This window comes from Podarcis muralis, chromosome 9 (genome assembly GCF_964188315.1).
Source record: "Podarcis muralis chromosome 9, rPodMur119.hap1.1, whole genome shotgun sequence".
In the NCBI taxonomy this organism is placed as follows: domain Eukaryota; kingdom Metazoa; phylum Chordata; class Lepidosauria; order Squamata; family Lacertidae; genus Podarcis; species Podarcis muralis.
This window is the reverse complement of record NC_135663.1, coordinates 81,661,009-81,686,803: the sequence shown is the minus strand read 5'-3', so window position 1 is coordinate 81,686,803 and position 25,795 is coordinate 81,661,009. Positions and strand designations below refer to the sequence as shown.

At 49.2% G+C, this 25,795-nt stretch overlaps 1 long non-coding RNA gene across 1 annotated transcript; it reads right to left on the bottom strand.

Annotated features, from left to right (window-relative positions):
- Positions 1-10,957: 10,957 nt before the first annotated feature.
- Positions 10,958-25,381, bottom strand: LOC144328915 (uncharacterized). Its single transcript, XR_013394306.1, has 4 exons — positions 25,317-25,381; positions 19,899-20,834; positions 18,192-18,321; positions 10,958-11,468 (listed from the first exon to the last, which is right to left on the bottom strand). It is a non-coding gene; the product is annotated as an uncharacterized LOC144328915 (long non-coding RNA).
- Between the last annotated feature and the right edge of the window lie 414 nt (positions 25,382-25,795).

Here is a 25,795-nt window from a genome sequence, read left to right as displayed (position 1 = left end):
CGCTCCGCCCCCCCCCCCCCATTCACAAAGGCTATCACAGCAAATGGGCTAATCTCTCCAGCAAAGCCTATCTCAGCTGTAACCTAATCTAAAGATCCAGCCGAAGCTTTCACAGACAGCTTGAGTCAAACCAAGAAACTGGCAATCACGGAGAGCGGGGTGGAGCATTGGGGCTGGGATGAGCAAGTGCAATAGGTGCTAACGGGCCGATGATGTGACCAGCGACAGCAATGGCACAGCAAAGGTAGCGGTGTAAGACATTTATTGCTTTTTAATTGCAGAGGAGTGTACATCTCCCTCCCTTCCAGGTTTCTGTTGATGAAATCCCTGTTTCTATTATTCTAATAGAAAGAGAACCCTACTCCATTGCTCCAGTGCCATGCAAACGTCTGTTCACGGGGCCTTGGTAAACGATGCACTTAACAGTGCAGAAAGCAGCACAATGAAACAAGCAAACACAAACGCTCTCCTACCTTTGGAGGCAGCTAATGATGCTCCATAATTTACTAAGGAGTAATGGAGAGAAGGATTGGTTTGCTGCAGTTCTCAGGCGCTGTAGATCTAAGTCTACTAAGGTCTACATAACAGGGAACTGATCCTGCTTTAAGCCACAATTGCCCACAACTTCAGGCGAGAAAACCAGCCTCACTGTCTTCTTCTCCAGTCAACGCATCAGGTGATACATGCATGGCTCTCCAGCACAGTCTGTCTGAAGAAGACACCCAGGAGCTTGAATCAGCGATGGCTGTAGCAACAGCACCCTCTGGTGGAGCTTTGTCCACCGGGTGGGGGATATTTTTCCTGTGGAAGTTCCGTAAGGTGTCATCAGTTTTGGGGGGTGGGGGCTATGCTAGTGGTGGGCGGAGCTAGAGCTGGCAAGGGTGGGGCAGCTCCTCTTCTCTGCCGGATTAGGGGACAGGTGGCTGTTGCCAGAGAACTGTGTTGATCACAGCAGAGGAGCTTCATCCCTCCCCAGTCCATATACCATACACAGGGTGAATGTTAAATCTCAGGCGGGAGCTGCCTCCATATTCTTTTCTGAACATGGTGAAGACTTAGCACTTTCAACAAGCTTTCTGGGTGGAGATTTATATCCTGGGTGTTTTTGTTTTTATATACCTAATTCTTTTAATTAGTTTGTATTTACTTTTATTGCTATTTATCTTTCAAACAAATTTTTATTAATGATATATTATTGTACATTGGAGCCAAGACTGTTATACATCAAACAGCCTTGCTTGACAAGTATAAAGAAAACAAGTGAAAACAAAAATGGAGAAAAGAGAGAGAGAGAAAAAAGAGAAAATGAAAAAGGGGAAAGAAACACTTTCCTCCTTTACATGTCATTTTTCTTTTTCTTCTTAAAATTGTTTTAAATTATTTTTTACATGTAATTGTTTTAGTTGTTTTTATATATATCATTATTATTATTTGGTTGTTTTATATATACATGTGGTTTCAAATATTAAACACCTGCTGAAAAGTTTTCTATTTCACCAGGCCAGCGCAGGCAGTTAAGAATACATCTTTTCAGAATAGTTGACTGATGTCTGTTTTTAACTTTTTTATATATGGTTTTTACTGCATGGTTTTACATTGTGTTGCTATTTTATAAACCACTTTTTACATAGTTGTATTTATTTTTATATAAATAAATCTATTAAATGAAATAAACCAGTTTTATATCTGCATTTGTTTAATACATTTTTACATTCATTGCATTTCACATAGGAAGCAATTCATGAAGAAGCGGACACGGAGAAGCGGACACGGAGCAATGGATCCAAACTACAAGAAAGAAGATTCCACCTAAACATTAGGAAGAACTTCCTGAGAGTAAGAGCTGTTCGACAGTGGAATTTGCTGCCAAGGAGTGTGGTGGAGTCTCCTTCTTTGGAGGTCTTTAAGCAGAGGCTTGACAACCATATGTCAGGAGTGCTCTGATGGTGTTTCCTGCTTGGCAGGGGGTTGGACTCGATGGCCCTTGTGGTCTCTTCCAACTCTAGGATTCTATGATTCTATGAATGAGATCAATGCATGGCAAGAGTAGCATCCTGCATAATTTGTTGCTTCGCTGTTAGGCTACCTCTTTCCCCCTATGTGCCTCTGTCCCCTTTCCTGTTTAGTTATTCACTGGCCATCTCTTTGCTAAGACACTGATTTTTTTGGTCTGCATCTCAGAAGTGAGTCCCATCAGACAGCCCAGGGTCTCAAACCAGGAAGATCCGGGTGGGCTCTTTGCTGCTTCTGACTGAAGAGTTGCATGTTTGTTTGTCAGGCTTATATTCCCTCCATGGAGCAGAAAGAGGTGTGCATGGTTCTCTCCCTGTTTTAGCCTCACTATGGGCCTGCAAGGTAGGTTAGGCTCAGAGGTGATAATCGGGATTGCCCAATGACCCTCATAGCTGAGTGGGGATTTGAACCGGGGACTCCATGGTCCTGAGCCACTGTGCCACACAGGCCGACTCTGCTCTCTGCTCTCTGCTGTCTTGCAGTGCCGCCACTGCAGGTGGCCACAGGGGGTCAGTGCAGCTACTCCTTCCGGAGGGAGGGACAGGTGACAAAGAGCCAATGAGGAAGCTTAAAGCTGCTGACTTTGGCTCCACCTCCTTACTAAGGAGGGGGAAGAAATTAAATTCAGTTCAAATCTGAAAGTAAACTTTGCCATGTGCATTTTCCAAATTAATAGGGCAACTGAAACACAGTTGTCCTTTGAAATTCATGCTTCTCCACATTTTGCAGTGAAGTTCTGCAGCCAAGTACTGCATATGCCAGGACAAAGGGTGCCTATAAATGCAATATATTATTGAAAATAACATATAAAACTGCCTTGCATTGTGGGAGCATTGCCCTAAAAAAATGTGCATATTAGGAAAAATCTGTGGTAAACCACTGATTACTTTTCATAAGGACTTTAAATATATATATATATATCACAAACTGCTGTTGCAATGTGGACTTCAGATTGGGGAAATAATAAAGAGAAACTGACACCCATTCCTACTCCTCAATCTCAGCAATTAAATGTCTAGTCAAATGGCATGGGATCAATTCCAATCTGTTACCTGAACAGGCTGCTTGGACAATCAGATTGATGAAACAATCGCTGAGACAGCTAGAATGCTGGTGGCAGAAAATTCATTCTGAATGGGACCAGACACGGGTTAGAGCTCAACCTCAAGCCTACCAGGTGGCGATAGCGACAGCAAAGAGGACCTTCTTCACCGCCTCTATTGCATCTGCAGAAAACAGCAGCAGGAGACTCTTTCAGGTGGTTGGTAGATTTAACGGAACCACCTGCATCATCGGGCCCCCAAAATCTCCTGTAATGATTTTGCTAAGTTTTTTTGCAGATAAAGTAACTCAGATTCGGAAAGTGGTAGACTCCACTGTGGGAGAAGGGCTGGGGCAGGAGAGTGCTGGAGTCCTGTCTAGTCAAGTTGCATGAAATCAATTCCAATCTGTTACCTCCGAGGATGTGGACAGACTGCTTGGACAAGTGAAACCAACCACCTATTTCCTTGATCCCTGCCCATACTGACTAATAAAAGCGAGCCAGGAAGGGCTGGGCAATGGGCTCTGTGGGGTGGAGAATGCTTCCCTTTGTGAGGGAGCCTTCCCAAGCCCACTGAAAGAGGCGGTCATTAAACCGCTTCTTAAAAAACCATATGGCCAACTATCGCCCTGTCTCAAATCTTCCATCCTTGGGCAAGGTGATTGAGCGAGTGGTTGCTGAACAACTCCAGCGACGCCTGGAGGATGCGGACCATGTGGATCCCTTCCAATCAGGATTCAGGCCTCACCATGGGACTGAAACTGCCTTGGTCGTGCTGGTTGATGATCTCAACCAGCTAGGGACAAAGGTGAGAGCTGTTTCTAGTTCTGCTGGATCTCTCAGCGGCCTTTAATACAATCGACCATAACATCCTTCTGGACCGTCTAGAGGGGCTGGGAGCTGGGGGCACTGTTATACAGTGGTTCCACTACTTCCTCCTGGGCCGTGTCCAGAAAGTGGTGTTGGGGGATGAGTGTTCAGACCCCTGGGCTCTCACTTGTGGGGTGCCTCAGGGTTCTGTCCTCTCCCCCATGCTTTTCAACATCTACATGCAGCCGCTGGGAGAGATCATCGGGGGGTTTGGGCTGGGTGTTCATCAATATGTGGATGATACCCAGCTCTACCTCTCTTTTAAATCAGAACTAGTGAAGGCGGTGAAGGTCCTGTGTGAGTATCTGGAGGCGGGTGGAGGATGGATGGCAGCTAACAGATTGAGGTTGAATCTTGAAAAGACAGAAGTACTGTTTTGGGGGGACAGGGGGCAGGCGGCGGGGGGGGGGACTCCCTAGTCCTGAATGGGGTAACTGTGCCCGTGAAGGACCAGGTGTGCACCCTGGGAGTCATTTTGGACTCACAGTTGCCCATGAAGGTGCAAGTCAAATCTGTATCCAGGGCAGCTGTCTACCAGCTCCATCTGGTACGTAGGCTGAGACCCTCCCTGCCCATAGACTGTCTTGCCAGAGTGGTGCATGCTCTGGTTATCCTCTGCTTGGACTACTGCAAGGCGTTCTATGTGGGGCTACTGTTAAGTTGTGGGCGAACATAGCAGACGACACAGCAATTCTTCAAACAGCTCTTCTTTATTCAGATGTCAGAACAGAACTAAACTGAGGGCTCAGTCAGCCTGCTTATATAGAGCTCCAGGACAATTGTAACTGTTGCCATTTTCTAAAACTATCCAATCACTGAACGTCACTTTTCGATCCTTCATTTGCATAACTATCTACAGTATCCCCCTGCTGGCCCAGGGTGAGAACTTCAGTACATAACACCCCTCCCCACCAAGATAAGGCGTTAGTTGCAATCGTAATAGTTTCCTTATATACAGCACTACACGTAATGGTTCAATTAGGCACAAAAGCATGTCGGTTACATTTCACATACTTAGACCAACAGTGATACATGTCCAACAACATAGTCCTTTAAATAAGTTGGGCGCTTGGAAACTCTGCCGGACCGCCGGGGACTGGTAGCCAAGTCCGGGGGCCCACACAATTCTTGCTGAGGCTGTGGTGCGACCCTAGGTGGCGTTGAAACCAAATCCCCTGGATCCGCTGCTGTGGGTGGAGCTTCCGCAAGTGGAGTGGTCTGAGCCTGTGGTAAGTCTGGCAGACCCTCTGAAGTGGCTTGGTTCGGCTCGACGCTGGCAGTTTGCGAGGGAGGTGTAGGTGGAGCCTCGCCATCTGTAAGTGTCTCTTCTGGAGCCACGAGCGCAGTTGGGGGCACCATGGTAGTATCCAAGTCCCCAACCCTGCGCCTAAGCTGGTCTATGTGCCGGCACCACAAGCGTCCGTATTGGAGTGCCACCTGGTACGAGCAAGGTCCAGTGACTCCCACTACTGTGGCTGGCAGCCAAGGAATGTCCCCCACATAGTTCCGGGCAAAGACCTGGTTTCCTGGAACAAATGACCGTGGCGCGTTGGCACAGCCTGGGGGTTCGGCCACGGCAAAGTCTGGGTGCAGCCGGTCGAGCGGTGACCTGAGGCGGCGGCCCATAAGCAGTTCAGCAGGACTCCGCCCTGTGGCCGCATGAGGGGTGATGTGTTGCACGAACAAGTATTCAGCGACCCGCTCGTGCCAGTCTCCCCAGTCCAGGCACGCCAGTGCCTCTTTTGCCGAGCGCACCATTCTCTCTGCTTGCCCGTTGCTGGATGGATGAAATGGTGCCGTTAGGGCATGGCGGATGCCCAGTCCCAAAAGGTACCGCTCAAAAGTGCCTGACATGAACTGTGGTCCGTTGTCAGAGACAAGGACATCAGGACACCCATGCGTTGCAAAGAGGCCTCGCAGCACCCGGATGACGGCCTTGGTAGTGGTGGAGGGCATCAGGGCCACCTCCAGCCATTTGGAATAGGCGTCCACCACTACCATAAAGGTCCGGCCGTGAAAGCGGCCGGCCAGATCGATGTGCACCCTCGACCAGGGTGTCTTTGGCGTCTCCCAGGTGTAACCCTTAGCTGCTGGTGGTGCAGGCCTCGATTCTTGGCACACTTGACAGGCGGACACCCAGGCAGTGATGGCATCGTCCATGTTAGGCCATCAGATGTAACACTGAGCCAACACCTTCATTTTGACAATTCCCGGGTGGCCAACGTGCAGAGCCTCCAGGATGCGTTGACGGAGTCTTTGGGGAATCACGACGCGGTCTCCCTACAGCAGACAGCCGCGATGAGCCGAGAGTTCATGTTGTCTGGTTGCGAAGGGCTGGAACTCCGATGCAAAAGGCCCTTGTGGCCACCCCCTCCACACCCAGTTGAGCACACGGCTGATGGTGCGATCCTGGGCAGATGTGGAGGCCACAGTGGCAGCCGATACAGGCGCTGCCGGAAGATCCTCAATCAGGAGGAGCGATGAATATGGAGCCGGGTCTTCCACAAACGCTGGAAGAGGGCAACAGCTGAGGGCGTCGGCATGGCCCAGCGATTTCCCTGGGCGATGGACGAGCCGGTAGTGGTAGGCAGCCAGGAAAACAGTCCATCGCAGCGTGCACAACTACAGGACCGGTGGAGTTGGACGATCACTGGCGAGGAGGCCCAGGAGCGGCTTGTGGTCAGTGATGAGGTCTAAAGTCCTTCCATAGAGGTATTCATGGAACCTCTTCACTCCAGCCACAAGTGCCAGTGCCTCCTTGTCGAGCTGGCTGTAATTCCGTTCCGTTGGAGATAGCGTCCTGAAAAAGTAGGCGAGCGGTGCTTCTCTTCCGTCTGGAAAACGGTGACTAAGGACAGCGCCGATGCCAAAAGGTGAGGCGTCGCAGGCAGCCCTTTCCCCCTTTGCCCTCTGGCATCGGTCGCACCCTCGTACATATTCTCTTACGTCTTCCCTCACCTTTGGCCACCAGAACTGCCTGGTGACAAGTAGCATGGTCTTGTGCTGTCCAAAGTGCCCAGCTGTTGGGTTGTTGTGGAGTTGTTTAAGTACCTTCCCCCTCAAAGTCTCCCCCGGTACATACAGCGCCCCCTTAAAGTACAATAGCCCTTCCTTTTCCTCGAACCCTCCATTGACTTCCCTTCCGTCCCTGAGTTCCCTGATTTTCGTCTGAGCAAACTCATCGTCTCTGGTGAGCCCTGCCAGTTCTCGTTTCCCAACCAACGCTCCCCCACACACCCACCGGTCCTCGGGGAACACGTGCCTGGTCTCTGGTGGCCCCTCTCCTTCCATGTACTCCGGTTTCCGGGAGAGAGCATCTGCCCTTACATTTTCCTCTCCCGGCACGTATCGGATCTCGAAGAAAAACTTGGTGAACTCCTGGGACCATCTGATCTGTCTCTGATGGAGCACTCGCGCGGTCCGCCAGTATTCCAAGTTCTTGTGGTCAGTTCGGACCTGGATCAACAGATGTCTCCATTGCCGAAATGCTGCATAGATGGCAAGCAGTTCTCAGTCATACACTGTGTAGTTTTGTTCTGACTTGCTCAGCTTCCTCGAGAAAAAGGCACACAGCATCCAGTTCTGCTTGTCCCCGGGCTGCAAAAGGACCGCTCCAATGGCGCAGTCGGACGCGTCCGTCTCCAGTTTCATGGGCTTCTCCAGATCCACGTGCAGGAGCTGTTCTTCCGAGGCAAATGCCCTCTTCAGTTTTTCAAAGGATTGCTGCGCTCCCTCTGTCCACGCAAACTTCTTTTTGCTACTAAGACAATCCGTTATGGGCGCTGTCAAGTGAGCGAAGTTCCTTATGAACTTCCTATAGAAGTTGGTGAAGCCTAGGAACCTTTGCACATCCTTTCTGTTTTTGGGGGCTTTCCATTCCAGCACTGCCCTTACCTTGCCCGGATCCATGGCTAGTCCCTTGTCTGACAGCCTGTATCCCAGAAACTCGACCTCCCTGGTGTGGAATTGGCATTTTTCCAGCTTGACCCACAACTGATGCTTCTTCAATCTCTGTAGCACCTCCCTGATGTCTCTGGCGTGTTGCCTTTCATCGTCCGAATAGATTAAGACGTCATCCAAAAAGGCTACGCAATTCTTGTACAGCAGGGGCCCCAACACATGGTGCATGAAGGCTTGAAAGCAGGCCGAGCCCGATTGTAATCCAAATGGCATGACTAAGTACTCAAAAGCCCCCAGGGGGGTGAACATGGTCGTTTTCCATTCGTCCCCCTCCCTTATCCTAATCAGATTGTAGGCTCCCCTGAGGTCCCGCTTGGTAAAAATCTTCCCCTGCCTCACACGTGTCAAAATATCATCAATCCTGGGCATTGGGAAAGTCACTGGTTCTGATACCAGGTTCAGGGCCCTGTAATCCACGACTAATCTGGGCTGATTAGTCTCTTTTTTGTCCACAAAGAACACTGGACTGCCCCCCACCGCCTTAGATTCCCTTATGAAACCTCTCTTCAGATTCTTGTCAATAAACTGCCGCAGCTCCTGCAGCTCCCAGTCAGACATGGCATACAGCTTACCCACTGGTAACTGAGCCCCTGGAAGCAGGTTGATTTGGCAGTCAAAGGGCCTGTGGGGGGGCAGTTTGTCTGCCTCCCTTTCACTGAAGACCTCCTTCAAATCAGCATATTGTGGTGGCACCTGCCCTTTTTGCTCCAGGGCCAACCCCGCCACCCTGGCTACAGTCATTCTTGGTTCCTTCCCTCCCAGACAGTGTTCTGAGCAGTAAGCTGACCCAAAGGTGACCGACCGCTGATGCCATGACACCACCGGGTCATGTAGTGCCAGCCAGCTCATTCCTAGTATTATTGGGGGTCCTGCCAGCGTGGCCACGTGAAAGGCAATGGTTTCCGTGTGCCTGGCAACCCTCATTCGCATTGGCGGTGTCTGGTGTGTCACTTCCCCTCCCAGGAGCTCCCTGCCATCGATGGTGGTCACCTGCAAGGGAAAATCTAGTGGCAACAGGTGGAGTTGGTGCTCCAGAGCGAAGTCTCTGCTGAAGAAATTACACGAGCTGCCAGAATCTAGCAGTCCCTCCACCTTGACGGGGTGCCCGTTTGGGAGTTCTAGCACCACCTCTATGGCTACCGCTGCCTTGGGGGGGGTCAGGCACTTCTATTGGTTGCTGACCTGGCTGCTGGCCCCGCTGGTTGGCAGCCAGGCGTTGACGTTTCCCTGCACCTGCCCCTCCTCCCCCTTCTCGTCGTGGCCTGCAGCCCCCATCATGCCTTGCCAGGCCTTTCGTTGAGGGCAGACCTTTGCAAAATGTCCCGGTCGCTGACAGAGGAAACACTTCTTGGTAGTTTTCCACTCCTTTCCCTCCCTTTTCCGACCTTCACCGGCGTTTGAAACTTCGCGCGCGTGCGCTGCATCAATTTCCATCGGCTCCGCTGCCTGGGAAGGCTCCCTCGGCATTTCAGGAATGTGGTTGTCATGGAAACGTTCCGCCCTTATCTCCCGCTTCTCCTGAGCCCGCGCTTCCTGGTGTACCCCGATCGCAAGCACAGTCTTTGTGAGTTCATCCATCGACCGCGGGAGGGGCACTCGGGACAATTCGTCTTTCACTTCAGGGGACAAACCCCCCTCGAACAACATTTGCATAGGTTCAGAGCCCAGATCCCACCCAAGCTTGTGGACTAACATCGCGAACCGCGACCAGTAGTTTCTGACGGACAGGCTCCCCTGCTTGCACCCCGTCAGCTCCCGTCGTGTCACGCTTTGCTCAACCTCGCTGCAGAACATCGCGTCCATCGCCTGGTAGAATTTCTTGAGGTCTTTCAATGCATCATTCTGCATCGCCATTAGGGGGCCTGATCCATTCACGCGCCCCATCCTGCAGATGTCCCACAATGTAAGCCACCCTCTCCCCGTCATTGGCAAAGTCATCTTTCTGCAGTTCCAAAGCGTACTGGATTTCCGTTCGGAATGCATTGTAGTCCTGGGGCTTTCCACCAAATTTGTGTACCAGCCCCTGAACCTTCCTCCCTATCGGGGTGGCTCTGACCTGTGCATCCTGAGCCCGTCTCTCCTCCAGCCGCGCTGTCAGTGTAGCTACATGCGCCTCCAGGTCTCGGTTCCTCTCGACCAGACCTCGCACCAAGGCTTCTTGCTCTGTTCCTCTGGCCAGCTCTGTTTGGCTCATCGTGCTGCCTCTCTGGGGCTGCGCACAAGCAACGTCAGGGACTGACGGATTGCTGTAATGGTTCTAGGGGTTGCTAGTGCGTAAGCCGGTGCCCACACCTGGCTGGTGAACCTTTTCTGTCTGGACAGCCACTCACCCGTGGCTGTCTCAATCGCTGGCAGAATCCGTCAGTAGGCGTTTCTTAAACTTCTTCCAACAAAGAAGTTCTTTCACGCCCAGTCTCCTCCTACTTTCCCTGCGCAGAAGCCTTCTGCGCAAGGAGGGCGTAGGCAGCGGAGGACCCTTCCTCCCCCCGCTGGTCCCCGGCAAGGAGTCATGTGACTCCCCCTCAGATTCCCCCATCTGCCCCCCTTCTCCACTGGAGCTAAGCTGATTCCCTTCCCCAGAAGATGGGCTGCTTCTCCCAATCCCGGGACGCTCTCTGGGATCCCTCTGGAGCTCGCTCTCTCCCTCCGGCACTGATGGCAGTTCCCTGACAATGGTGTTTTTAATATTCTATTGGGAGCTGCCCAGAGTGGCTGGGGAAACCCAGTCAGATGGGTAGAGTACAAATAATACATTATTATTATTATTATTATTATTATTATTATTATTATTATTATTATTATCATCATCACCATCATCCCCATTATCTGACCATTGGCCCATCCAGCTCAACTCTGTCAATACTGGCCAGCCACAGCTCTCCAGGATTTCAGGCAGGAGTCTTCCTCAGGCCTGCCTGAGATAGGAATGGTTGAATAAGTCCATTTCATTTTGATGGACAAACAGGCCTGGGATATGAAGCAGCTTCTGATGTCTAAGCAGAGCTTGGCCCAAGCTCAGTGACAGCCCTCTGGGCAGCAAAGATGTCCTCAGAACCAAAACATGGTTTACATGCATGTGTGCATCTATTTATTTATTTACAGTATTTTTTCCTTGCCCTTTAGTAATGAAAAAGGGCTCTCAGAAAAGCAGTTCTATGAAGGTGCCTGCTCTTAAGATGGTAATCTAAAATTACGCAGCACACAGCGAAAAAGAAATAGGAGGGAGAAAGGAAAAGCAGGCCCACTTTCTCCAAGTTGCAGCCAGAGGCTGTCTAGCCCTCGATAGGGAAGCAGTCCTTTCCCGGAAGCTTTCTTCTCTCCCAGACGGGGACAGAGCAGCTCTGCCACACAAATGTGGGATAGGGAACCAGACTCCAGCTCCCATCAGCCCCAGCAAGCCTGGCCAATGATCAGGGACAATGGAAGTCATCGTCCAACCGTGCATGGAGGACCACAGCTTCCTCATCCCCAGTTTAAATGCCTGAAGAGTCCTTCTCCCCACTCTTCCTCGCAGGCAGGCTTTTGCATTCAGGGCTCTCTCGCTCTCCTCTCCAGCTCCGCAGAATTTCTCCTCTATGCGTACCTGCGGGAAGACAGAAAAGCAATGAAGCATTGTGGTCTATAAATAAACTAGCCATGAAATTAATGACCAGCACATTTTAGAGATGGGGCTGGCTGGGGGGGGGGGGGGGGTGAGGTGAAGGAGAGAGAGAGAGAGAGATGTGTGTATTTGTATGCAGCCAGGGAGCAGGTGATGAAATTCAGTGCCATGAAAGAGATGCACAGGAAAATATTGGCAGGATTTAAGAGAGGACAGACGATTCAGAGATCAATGATAAGGGCTGTTACACATATTAAGATCTGAGATAATTGAAGATTGTGCTCGGTGCAGCCGGCTTGGAAGGGACAGGAAATCAGATACCATTTTCTGCATCTCCCCCCAGTTTGGCGCAAGGAGGGGAGGGAGGCAGGTGTCTCTTCAACCTTCCCAGGGCAGCATCTGGATAGGAGGTAGAGCGGAAATTCTCCTAATTGTGGTGAAGAGGCCTGGAGTGGGTAAGCAGGATTCTGCTCTCCCTTCCTGCAACCTCTGCCATCAAAATATTTATGTGTTATATATTTGTATATTTATTTATTTTCTATCCACTCCCACCCTTCCTCCTGGAGGAGCCCACGGTGGCCAGGAATAGATCCAGCTTCCACCAGCTTCATCTGGTTTCCCAGTTACAGCCCTTCCAAAACAGGGTGAGCCTGACCACTGTAGTTCATGTGCTGGCAGCCTTGCGGCTGGATTACTGTAAAGCACCCTATGTGGGGCTCCCCTTGGAAGCTCCAGCTGGTGTGGACGGATGTGGCCAGACTGCTGGTTGAGAACAGGTGGCAACGCCATGGCCAAAGCAGCTGCACTGGCTGGCTACCTACCGCCAAGCCCAGTTCAAGGCTCCTGGGTTAATTTAGACAACCCTGAGCAACTTAGGTTCAGGGGGCCTCAGGGACTGCCTGAAGCCTTCTGTCCCAGCTCAGTCTTTTTTCTTTTTTTTAAATAAATTTTTATTGGTTTTCCAAACACATAACTAAAGCAAACAATAAACAAAACAGAACATACAAACATATAAACATGTATAATTTCATAATCTTGTTTTCATGCACCTTGCTTCGCGGACTTCCCCATACCTCCCCTTTTCTGCATCCTTGTTTTTACCTTTCTTCAGCAACCCTCCAACTAATTAATTAAATCACTTTCATTACATTCTTATTTCCTTAACTTATTGTTTACAGTTGCAATTCTTTATTTCTTAACACCTTAACATCTCAGTGCTCCTCAATTTTACAACAATTTTTAAGATAAATTTTAAATTTCTTCCAGTCTTCTTCCACTGTCTCTCTCCCCTGGTCACGGATTCTGCCGGTCATCTCTGCCAGTCCCATGTAGTCGATCACCTTCGCTTGCCATTCTTCCAGAGTGGGTAGTTCTTGTGTCTTCCAATACTTTGCCAGAAGAATTCTTGCTGCTGTAGTAGCATACATAAAAAACGTCCTATCCTTCCTTGACACCAATTGGCCGACCATGCCCAGGAGAAAAGCTTCAGGTTTCTTAGAAAAGGTCCATTTAAGGACTTTCTTAATTTCATTATAGATCATTTCCCAAAAGGCTTTAATCTTCGGGCAGGTCCACCAAAGGTGATAAAAGGTACCTTCAGTCTCATTACATTTCCAACATTTGTTATTGGGCAAATGGTAAATTTTTGCGAGCTTGACTGGGGTCATGTACCACCTGTAGATCATTTTCATTATATTTTCTCTCAAGGCATTACATGCCTGTCCCAGCTCAGTCACTGAGATCATCTGCAGGAGCATTGTAGGTCATTCCCCGAGTTGGTGAGGCTCATTTGACAGCAACAAGAAATGGCGCCTTTTGTGTCATTGGCCAAGTTCTGCGGAACACTCTGCCACTAGACACCCAGGGGGCATCATTTGTGCCAACTTTTAAATGCCTGTGGGAAACTTTTCTATTCTGCCAGGCCTGTGCAGACAATGAAGAACACATCTTTCCACAATGGTTAATTGATGCCTGTTTTTAACTTTTTATATATGGCTTCATGCATTTTAGTTGTAAACCACATTGATATTTTTAATGTAAAAGCGGTCCATAAATATTTTTACAAATATTAATAAAACTGTCCCTGAACAGACAGGGAACTGGTTGCAAATGGTAGAGAAAGAGGGATTTTGGAAAAAGCTACCCCCGCCCTGGAAGACCTCCTTCCATGCCAAATATGGACACAGTGAGAAGCAAAGCACTTGGTCCAAAATTTTGGAAACAGCAAAATGGGATGATGGAGAATTCCGGATGCAGCGGTTCCGTTTCAAAAATGATGCCTGGTCATTTAGAAATATGAAAACCCAGAGAGAAACTCTCAGGAACAGGGATTCAGAAGCATCCTAAATGAAATATCCCAACAGAACATGGTCGACGTATTGCCTTGGATATGTGGATTCCATGTTGCATCGGCTGCCTCACTGACCGTCCTTTTGGGATCTGGTGACTCTGGCGCCATCATGTCCTGCTCCAACCCAGACCATGACTGCAGCTGTCTTTTGGGCTCAAAACATTTCCCTTTGCTGCCTTTAATCCCCAAAGCAGAGGCTACAGAACTCACTTCTCACAGTTCAGGCCCCGTGAGGACAGAGAAGAGGGTGTTTTTGAAGCCAGAACCTGCTAATGTTCCTCCTCTCCACACACTCTGTGACACTCCACCCCAAGCCCTCTAATTTTAAAAAAGATTTTCCCAGAATAAACTACAGAAGATCCAAATGGAATAAGTAAAACACAAAGTCCTCTCTTAAAAGTAATTCTTGGCCTTTACCACCCACAGAAAACAGCAGCTCCTCCCAGCTCTCACCCTGGGGGACAAAACAGGGTTCTCCTTCAGCCAGATCTCAAGCCAAGAGCCCTGCGGTGGGCATCTTGCACCACAGGACTGCTGGTTGCCATCTTCTGGAGATCACAGCCCACCATCCTCTTGGCTGGGTAAGGAGCATACAGGCTGTCAGGATGCTGTCAGCGGCTCCCAGCTGGTTTCCCAGGAAAGTATCTTACCATCCTTCTTTATTTCAATCTTTACAGAGGGAGGCTATAGAACCCAACCTATAGAACCCTCTTGGATCATGGCGTTGTTCCGAGTGAATCTCCACCCCCCGTCCCTCCCACTTCCTCATTCGTCATTCTCATTGTCTCCTCTATGGCTGCTGCTACGTGCCCTCTGTCTTTGAGCACTTTGCTCTCCACTTTTAAGGCTCACCAGGTTCTGGGAGATGGAGGGTCTGGGATGCTTTCTAATGACCACATGTCAGTCAGGTGTTGTTCTGGCTATCCCATGATTTCTCAACTTTCCCTCTCATCTGCCTCTGAGCTGTGACCTCCCTCAAACCTGTGTTGTAAATCTATACTGTCTTCCTCTTCCTCATCCCTGGAAGGATCAGGATGAGGAGGCGGTCTCCACCATCCACAGTTTGTGGATTTCTGTGTGCAGGAGCTGCCAACTCCTTGTTGGAATTTAAAGCAAGCCAAAACTCACCAGCAATGAATGGGTGCTGAAAAAATCCCTGAAAAATCTCATTGACCGTATTGAAAACCTGTTCATGCTCTCCTTCATTCCTTTGAAGTTTAGCTTCCACATTCGCCTCATGGTTGCTGTTGTTTATAGAGCTGCCATGTTGAACCCAGGGACAGGAGAACTCTCAATTTGGGGGCTGCCTTCCCTCATAGCATGCCTGTTGCGGGGGGGGGGGTGGTGCAGAAGCAAAAGTGTTCAGGTGTGACTTACCTAGGTACAGTTTGCTCCATTCCTGCAAAAGTCAGAGGTTTCTTCCCAATCTCTTCAACCCCCATTTCTCCACCCAGGCAAGCAAGAGGCATCACTGCAACTCAAGGAAGCATTCCTGCCAGGCCACAGCCCTCGAGGAGGTTGTGGGGCAGGGCTGAGGAAGGGCATGGTCTGGGGAGAAGGGCTGCAACCTAGAGAGAGTCCCAATGGCTAGACAAAGAGGCCTCAAGGATCACATTGGGCCCCAGACCTGAGGACCCTGTGATGCAGTCAATTCAATAGTTCAATGAGGAGGAGGACATTGCAAAAAGATACGCTTTGATCAGCTAAAACGATGCCCCAATTTATTGAACAGCACACATATGGGAGGGGGGATTTAAAAATGCAAGTACTTACAGACATTAGAGTTGGTGCCTTTTTAACAAAGGTGTTACCTGCTGTGTGAGAGAGGGCAGGGAATGCCTCTTCCGAAGCTACAACAGAGGGATGCCTCATCCCCCACAACTGTATGGATGCAGAATTGGGGCAGACTTAGTCAATCCGTCAACTATAATGCATGTGATCAGGCAAGACCTCTCTGTGGTTCAAACATATGCACTAGTGCAAAAAAGAGCCTAAGCAGTACTAGTGGGACCGAAATTGACTAGACCAGAAGCTGCTTGACATGGACTAATCAAGCAAATAACCCACTTTGAATATTGCGAGGAAGAAGCCATTTTTTTCAGTAGCATTAAGGGCAAAGTCAGTTCTTCTTGACACAAAGAAACAATCACACAAACATGCTTGCTTTTTGCTTGTTGATCTGTCATCTTTCTTTTCTTACATGCTTAGAGGCTGTTAATTTAGATTTTCATAAAGTTTCACGAGCCATTTGTTTTTATCTTCCTTGTCCACCCCCTACCATAAAAAATCTGTCACTGTTTATGGAACAAGGAAAACAGGGCCAACCTTCAGCGGCGTAGCTAGCCACTCAGGTGCCCAGGGTGGTGCACGCGCCCTGCAGTCGGGGCAGAGCAAGCCACCCATGGGGGCAGGGCAAGCCAAGGCAGGGCGAGCTCCGTGGAGCCTCTCCGCAGCCTCCCCTCAGCTGCAGGGCGGCTAGACACAAGCCCCGCGCTCCCCCTCAGGAGAGACTCATGGCTCAGGCATGCTGCAGTGCCCCCCGCCTCACCCAGCTACGCCTCTGGATTAGGCAGATTCATGGAGGAGAGGGCCGTCAAAGCCATAAAGGCTGTGCTCTGCCTGCAAAGCTGGAGGCAGCAATGCTTCCGATTTCTGGAAATCACAAAATGGAGAGAGGGCTCCTGCAGTGGTGTAGGAAGGGGCGTGCGGTGGGTGCGGTTTTGTCACCCCCTCAGTGATGACACCCGGGGCAGCCCCGACCCACTCCACCCCACTGCCAATCCTTGCCATACAGATCCCAGGTGTCTGCCAGAAGCTAGATCCTCCTTTGCTTCTGTGCCATTCCCCCGCCCCTCCAGCCCCGATCATCACTGCTGTATCCCGGCTCCTCCTGAGCAATATCCTAAGCAACTAACATCCAAACCGGTCAAAGAGCTGTCGGCCCTGTGATGCTGAAGCCTAACTTGGAATGAAAACAACCCTGAGACGGCGCAGTGGAAATATTGACTTTCCAGCTAATAAAACTGAATTCCATGAAAGCTACGGCTTCAAACTTAGAAAATCCATCAGCGTTTCATAAATATTTGAAAGTGGGGAATTGATTGTGGCCGAGCCTTGGAGCTGGAGTGCAGGCCTGTGGCTTGGCAGAGAAGCGGAGGGGGCAGGAGGCGTTGGGGCCCCTGGGGTCAGAAGGATTCCAGAGCACGATTGCAATGCTAGACCGCATGCAGGAAACCCAACACAGTTTGTCACTGATACAATCTGGAGGAAGCACTGGCTTGTCTGTTGCAGAGAGCTTTTGTCCTCAGCTGGCATAACTCTGAGAGCTTCCTCTGTAAGGGGTTGGACCAATTTGTGGGAGAGAAGCCGAACGGTGGGAGTGGGCACTGGAACCTCTGCATTCAGAAGCAGCAATGCATGGACTACCAAGGAGTCAGAATGGGAGCTCTGTGTTGCCACCCTGTCCTGCTGGGGGTTTCCCAGCAGCTGGAAGTGCAGACAATTGGCAGCTTCAAAATGGACAATTGTTCCATTTCTATTTCCCTTAATTTCTCATTTTCCCAGTTCACCACATTTCTGCAACCATCTGTGGAGTATGGAGGGGAATTAAAGTTCCTTGCATCAACATTTGGTGCACATTTCTCCTTACACACATCTTGTTGTATGCAATCTTGTCTAAAATACATATTTTTGCAAGCCATTTTCCCCTAATAGATAATGCATCTTTTATATAATTTTATGTATCTGTGTCCCACCCTCTATATCCCACCCTTCCTCCCAAAGGAGCCCAGGACAGCAGTCACACAAGTAATAAATCATCTTAAAAAAACTATTCCAGTGCAGATGCACAAGGGAAAATCTCTCTACTTAAAAGGCTTGTTGGAAGGAGAAAGTCTTCAATAGGTGCCCAAAAGACAGCAGCCTGTCTCATATTTAAGGGAGGGGGGTTCCAAAGTGGGGGTGCCACCACACCAAAGGCCTAGTTCCAATGATGCATCTCCTGATAAGATGGCATTAAATGGAAGTCCTTCTTCATGCAACACATCGTTAAACTATAGAACTTGTTCCTGCAGGAGGGAGGGGTGGCCACCAACACAGATGCCTTTCAAACCTGCTTGCAGGTTTCCCACAATGGGCATCTGTCTGGCTTCTGTGAGAACACAGTGCTGGACAAGACAGGCCACTGGCAGAGGCGCCAGGTTGCCCCCAAGAGTGAAGGGGGTGGTGTCACGTGCATGATGCATGGGTGATGTCACATTGTTTGGAGGAGCCAGCCGCTGAGGCTGTGATGTGCAATATTGAGGGGGCCAAGCCTCTTTCCAACAAATATTGATGGTCCCCTAGAGCTGACTCACCTGGCCACTGGCCTGATTCATCAGCGCTCTTCTTATGGACTTCTAGGAGGAGGAGGAGCAGGTGATGATGGCAGGAGCAAGATTCACTGTGGAAGCAGAGCCAGACCCACACGCAGCATTCACTCGGATCCTTGCAAGAAAAAAGGAAGGGGAAATCAAACCTTTGCAAAAACAGCACTAAGAAAGTGTTTGCCAGACCATGTTTTTAAGTTAAAAGGCGAGGGGAGCTCTGAGAGGAGCCTTAAACCTTGACCAGGCAGATTTCGAGACAAGACACTCATTTTGAAGAGGCCAATGTGTTTCTTATTGAGATGTACAGTATTTGTCCTTTCCTTCAGAGCTCTTTCTGCCTTGTGTTCCTCAGCTGCTCTGTTCCTTTCCTTCCCAAAGCAGAAGGCAACCTGGGGGGAAATAATAATCAAAAGGGATACAAAAATACAATCCTGCTCATAGATCTATTATTTCCTGTACATTAGAAATTATTAAGCGCCAATTGTTCTCAGTCACAACACTGAGAACAAAACAAGAAAGATGGTGCCCTCTTTCTAAAATCCTTGGCCACCCCAATGACACAGCTCTTGAAGGAGTATCTTCCATGGGTCAACAGCTGATTGCAGAGAACTTTTCAATGTTAACTCAGCCACAACTGAGCTTAATTGGTTTTTAAAAAATGAACTAGCAACAATGCCATGGTTACATATTGCAAAGTGTACCCCTTTCTTGAAGATTTAAAACTGAATGCCTTAACCCACCACCAAACAGGACAGAGAGCTTCTGCCTCCCCAGGAAATGCAATGGAGCATTAGTATGGAAGCCCCATCAAACACCTGACCATATGATTTTAAAGTTAGAAGGGATCTTGGAAGTCATCCAGTCCACCCCCGACTCAGTGCAGGAATCTCACAGCTACAGCACCCCTAACAAGCACCATCCCACCTCTGCTTAAATGCTTCTGGTGAAGGATGGTCCCCCACCTTCCAAGGCAGTTGATGCTCACTGCCAAACAGCTCTTACCACCAGGAGGTTTTGCTTACAGTTGAGCCAAAATCCACTTCCTTGCCATTTCTACCCATTAGATCAGGACGGAAGCTGTCTTTAGGAAGTCAGGAGGTAGACTCTCCAAGGAAGGGTGCCCGCAGTGGGTGATGGGGTGAGTCAGAGACGCTTTGCTGACCTCCTGGTGGTTGAGTGGCTGTTGCTGCTTACTGGGAGGGGAAAGGGAGAGCAGCCAGGGTGCATGCCATGGGGGGGGATTAGATGGGCCTCTCTGCTATACTGGTACCACACCAATCTCATGGCCTCCTCACCCTTCCTCAACCTCAGGAGGTCAGGGGAGTGCCTCTGTGCAACTCTGCTGTCTACTACTGCTAAGGAGGCTGTGTTGCTCAAGGGCTCTCCAACATTTATTTTCTTTATTTGTTTCATAAAATTTACGCACCGCTTGATTGTAATAAACCTCAAAGTGGTTTACATGCTCAAACAATAAAATTATCACTAAAGAAGAATTAACAACAGTGATTTAAGACTTTTGAAAAGTTAAAATAACAATAGACTCATAGCAGATTAAGACTTGTACCAGCTTGCTAAACATCTGGGTAGGTTTGTATGAATAAAAAACATTTTGACAGGTACCAAAAATAGTACAGTGAAGCTATCTGCCTGAGATCAATAGGTGGGAGGGGATCTTGAGCCAGCCCTGACCACTACCTGCTGTCTCCTCCTGGAACCCGCAGCATCGGCCCTTCTGTGTACCTAGCAGGTCTCTGCCTACTCGGCATCCAGATGGGATCCAGTTGTCCCGAGCTCTAGAAAAGAAAAGCAGGAGAAACCGAGCAGCCCAGCAAAAATGAGTCCCAATGACGTTCCATTGAAAGCAGCCTCATAGAATGTGGAGGTCTCCATGAGTCTGACTGAATTCAGTGGGGCTTCATTGCAAATAATTTTTGACACACAGTAACTGGATGAGTAGAAGAACTGCTGGATCTGATCCAATGTCCATCTCGCCCACTGCTCTTTTCCAAAAGCCCCAGCCAGGTGCCCCTGGGAGCTTGTGAGAATGGCATAAATGCAGAAGTCCGCTCCTAAGAGTCCACACTCCAGCACCTGCTACTCTGCAGGTCTAATGGAGGCACCATTGATCAAGGCCGTCTCAGAGACAGAAGACTGGGCTTCCTTTAGCCCTCGGCCAAGTAAAATGTGGGCTTGTGCGTCTTTTCCTTACATGCACAGCACAGCACGATGCCATCTAGTAGGCATTGCAGGAAATCCATCAGCAATTAGGCAGATCCATAGGGAACGCTTATTGTGGCATGAGTTTAAAGAAGGCGGAAGTGTCATGAGGAAGGATCAGGCCAAAGGTCCAGGTGGTGTAGAAGCCAGTTTCCTCCAGTAAAAACCAGATGCTCCCAGAAAGCCATAAGCAGGGCTGTGGCTGCCCTCATTCATCAACCATGACACAGTCCTGCCTTGTGCCCCTGAACAGAGGGGCTCCCTCCGTTGTCTAAACTTGGCATATCGGAATTGCAATGAAGAGGTCACGGGCGTGGAACCTGACTGCAGCCCAAAGGCTGCGTTTCCTCCAGGCAGCCTTCCAGGGGCCACATGCCGGCAGCGGGCAGGACCAGAGAGAAGCAGCAGCTGGGGCTGCAGGAAAAAGAGGAAGGGCCAGAGATTGTGACTCTTATCTTCATACTGCAGGCAACATCCCAGCCGTGCAAAAGTGCAGCCTTCTCCTCCCTCCCTGCAGGCAAGTGATATAAGTAAAAAAAAAACCTGCTCCTTTTCCTTTATGGGGTTCCCAATAGCGTTTTGTAAGTTGTCTATCAGTAGGAGAAAATAGCAGAGACCAACCAGAGAATACTGAGAAGCAAAGCAGCTAGTAAGCCTGATCTTTATTAACTGTTGCAACAGGGTGCCCCCCTTCACATGCAGGAGAGAGGAGGAGGACCCCGACCCATGCGTGCAGGCCTTATATAGACATTTTAAATTGCCCACCCTGGAGTCCAAGACCACCCCCAGAAACATCATACATACATCACAGAAGGGGTGTAGCCCAAGACCACCCCCCAGATACGTCATACTTTCATCACAGAAAAGGCGGTCTACAACAGAAATCTGAGTGCGTTGTTTTTGTCAGGATTCTCAGCCGTCAGTCAGAGGGAACTGGCCTCACACCAGGCATTCGGCTCGAGATCCTTGATGACCTTCCCGTCTGCTTCCCCGGCAGGATACAGGCAAGGTCACAAATCGGCGATCCCACTCAACGTGAGAGGGACACACACACTCCTCCCTCCTCCCTGCTTCCCTCAGGAGGAGAAAAGAGACAGACAGAAATCTATTTACATCCTTTTATTTCTGTCACTCTAGCAGTACAGAGAAATATGTCTGTACCCTCCAGTCTCAAGCAGAAGACCACACAGACTCAACCCATGTACTTCCAGTACAGGTCAGATGACACTCTGAGCTAACATCCGGTGCTCAGAACACTGAATAGACTGCCCCCTTTTTCCAAGAGTACAGTCCCAGACATCAACATTGTGTTTTGCATTCCAGACACCTGCAGCTTGCTTTTGCATTGCTGCTTTTTCCTGACAGTTTTTACCCTGTCTGCCAGGTTACCTGTTAATGGTCACCTGACTGGGGAGCCTGGCCATTCTTTTGTAATGATAATACTTCATTCCCGAGCCAGGTCACAGACTCACCCTATTCACACCTTAAGGCAGGATTTGGATTTGTGAGGACAGAGACAATGGGGAGGTTTCTGCATTTCCTTCGACCTTGAAGAGAAATATTTGAGGTGACTGAAAGAGTCAAAATGGCTTTAGGACTTTTCCTATGGGTTTCAGACATGTGGCATATGTGTGTGTGTGTGTGTGTGTGTGTGTGTGTGTGTGTGTGTTTGCTTGGTACATTTATGAACATTTATGAAAACTCCCAAAATAAGTGATTTCTCAGTTTACTTCGGTTTACTCCCTGCAAGGCCCTCTCCACCTGGCCTGGGGGGCGGGGACCAGACTCACCCTGCTCTGCTTTAGCCTCCTGGTGCGAGTCCCAAAGAGCCCAGACTCACTGGAACAAACATCAAAAATGCTTCCAAATGTTTTTAAATGTTTTTAAATAGTTTTTAATCTGTGTTGTTTTAAATTTTGTGGGGGGGGGGGTGTTTGTTTCTTGCTCTGTTGGGGGTGGGATAAACATTTAGTTGGGGCTGGCGATTAGTTTAATTTTAGTATAACTGTAAATTATTGTTATTATTCATTAGTTTCTACTGTTTTATTGGTTTATTGTATAGTTTGTATTCTGTTCTGAAGGGGAGAGGGTCAGGACTGCCTGGGAGTGGGCCCCAGCCATCAGAATGGCTGGGGCAGGTTCGGGGGGGGGGGTATACTGGGACACCCAATCTCAGTGATCATGGGGAGGAGGAGGAGGAGACCAGACCATGTCATTGCTGAGGAGGCAGGTTTAGTCGTTGTCTGAGGACTATCCCTACCTCCGGGTCTGGTCTTGACCGGAAGGATACTGGAATCAACAAGGGAGACCCACATGACCTGAAAGTGTTGCTGTGCAATGCCAGGTCAATGATTCACAAGTCGGCTGTCATCCATGACTTGTTCATGATGGGGGCCTTGACCTGGCATGTGTGACAGAGACTTGGTTGGATGAAGCAGATGGGCCTGTCCTTGCTGCTGCTTGTTCACCAGGTTTTTCTTACGCACAGCAACCCAAGTCATACGGGTGGGGAGGGGGTTGCAGTGACTTTTAGGAAGTCATTAGCTTGAACCAGGCGTCCTATTGGGAAGACCCAGTTCTCTGAGTGCATGTTCTGGAAGTTGGGCAATAGGGGCAGTACAGGATTCCTTTTGGTGTACCAACGTCCCATCTGCACTAGGGATTCCCTGCCCGAGCTGCTTCAGGTCTTGGCGGATGTTCTCCTGGAGACACCTAGCTTGGATGTCCTAGGGGATTTTAACATCCATGCCGACACAACCTTACAAGGGGCTGCTCAGGACTTCATAGAAAACATGGCCTCCATGGGGCTGTCCCTGAATAAGTTTGGCCCAACTCATAGTCATGGACATGCCTTAGTCCTGGTGTTCACCTCTATGGATGTGGGTGATCTGACATTAAGTAAAAGTGAAATAAAAGAAGTGATCAGATCACTTCCTGGTGCAACTGGACTTCTCCGCAACCCTTCCCCTCTGCAGAGAGGTGGGACCAATTCGGATGGTCCGCCCCTGCCACTTAATGGATCCAAATGGTTTCACCGCCTCTATTGCATCTGCAGAAAACAGCAACAGGAGACTCTTTCAGGTGGTTTGCAAACTAACAGAACCACCTTCGCCATTGGGGCCTGGTAAGGATCACAAGATCTCCTGCAATGATTTTGCAAAGTTTTGGGGGTTTTTTGTTTGTTTGTTTTTGCAGATAACCATTCCTCATCAGGCTTGGTTTCCAAACCCTTGATCAGCTTGGTCACCCTCCTCTACCCACCCAGCTTGTCAACATCCTTCTTAAATTGTGGTGCCCAGAATTGGACACAGGACTCCAGGCGTGTTCTGACCAAGGCAGAATAGAGCAGGATTATTACTTCTCTTGCTCTGGGCACTAGACTTCTGTGAATGCAGCCTAGAAGAGCATTAGCTTTTTTGTTGCTATTGACTCATGTTAAGCTTGTGGTCCACTAAGACCCATAGATCCTTTTCACATGTACTGCTGGTAAGCCAGATGTCCCCCTTCTTATATTTGTGCATCTGGTTCTTCCTGCCTAAGTTCAGAACCTGACATTTGTCCTACCTGAAATTAATTTTGTTAGTTTGAGTCCAGTTCCCCAATCCGTTAAGCTCATTTTGAATCCTGATTATGTCTTCTGCAGCATTAGCTACCCTTCCCAGTTTGGTGTCATCTGCAAATCAGATGAGCATCCCCTCAATTCCTTCATCCAAGTCGTTTATAAAGAGCTAATCAGGACCTTCCCAGAAAAATCCTACTCAGCCCATAAGAAGGAGAACAGCCCAAGGCCCTCCTGTGAAAGGTGGGAGGGTGGTTGCCAAAAGAAGAAGAGGGGGAAGTGTGGGTCAGAGCGATTGAAGGAGCCTGTTCCCCACCTCCCTGCATTGGGCAAAATGCCCCACACAGCCCTCAAGGTCCCTCCCTATGGAAGAATCCACCTCTCTTCTCCATGCAGGGGCATGGCAAACTTGCTGTCCCTGTAAAAGGGGGGACACCCTTATCATCATTATCAGTGGTGAGATGTGGCCTAGATAGAGTCCTGAGGGCCACATAGAGAGGCCTTGAGGGCCACATTATCCTCTGAAAGAGAGGGTGTGGAATTCTGCTCTCAGCAGCTGTACTGGCCCCCTCCTTCTCTCTCAGAGGCAGCCAGTTCCACCAGCCCCTTGAGAAAGAATCCAAAGACCAACAATTTCAGAGGTGACAATATGCACTGGGCCTCTGCGAGGCTACCTGTCACAATCAGTCACAAGAAGCTGGTAGAGTCCAGCTGGACCCCATTAAGGCTGAGGCCCCACCCTGTACCTCAACAACATCAGGCTGCCTGAGAGCCACCTGCAGGAAGGTTGGGTCACCAGGGACTACCAAGACCTGCTTTTCACAGGCCACCAAGGCTTCTTTTTTGCCATTTCCATCCAAGCTAGTCCATCCAAGAACTTTGTAACCCTAAGAATTTGGTGCCTGGAGTCCACCCCCACCCCCATCTTCCCTCCCCATCCACTTTTCTTTTTGTGCTGTGCTGTTTATCTGTAAGCCGCTCTGGGAGCTTTGCCAGCTAAAGAGCAACATACAAATGCTTCAGATAAATAAATACTGAAGAAATGTTAACCCTACACAAGTTTTATTTTAGATTTGGTATAACAGGCAAACAATAAAAGAAATTAAAATCATTAGCACAAAATAAACAACTCATTGGGCATGAGAAACAATCCAGAAGGTGCTCTCTGGAGTTGAATGCCTACAATCAGGCAAGCCACATATAACACAATAAAGTCAGAATGATTTCAATTAAGTGGGATAAACTTTCTTTGGACTGCAGCCAAACACACTGAAATCAAATTGAAAAGGAGTAAAATAATATGAGCAACAGCAACAGCAAAGAGAAAACAGACTCACACATCCAGAAGGAGAGCTGCTGCCTTGTTTATTGTGTGCAGGTTGCCGGAACACTGTGCTTCTTTTGCACAGTTCACAGTGGTTTGTGAACTGAGGCAACTTTTCATATTAGCAGCTGGGGCAGGAGAAAAAGAGGTGCCCACCCACTAATGGATCTGCTTGCATCCTCCCCTGGCTCCACCCCCCCCCCACATCACCAGTTTGCGTCCCCTTAAAGATTGTTCTCAAGGAAAAATGCAAGCCTGTTGGGTTTCCTCCATCATACAATGAGGTCTGGTGGAAGCTCCTGTCCATCTAAGTAAACAGGAATGGCTTAAACAATTGTGCCAGCTGAGCAGCCCCTGGGGATGTTGGCATTTTTAATCCAGGAGCCACCTCTGAAAAGGCTCTGTCTCTAATCACTACAAAAAAAAATTCCTTCCAGTAGCACCTTAAAGACCAACTAAATTAGTTCTTGGTATGAGCTTTCGTGTGCATGC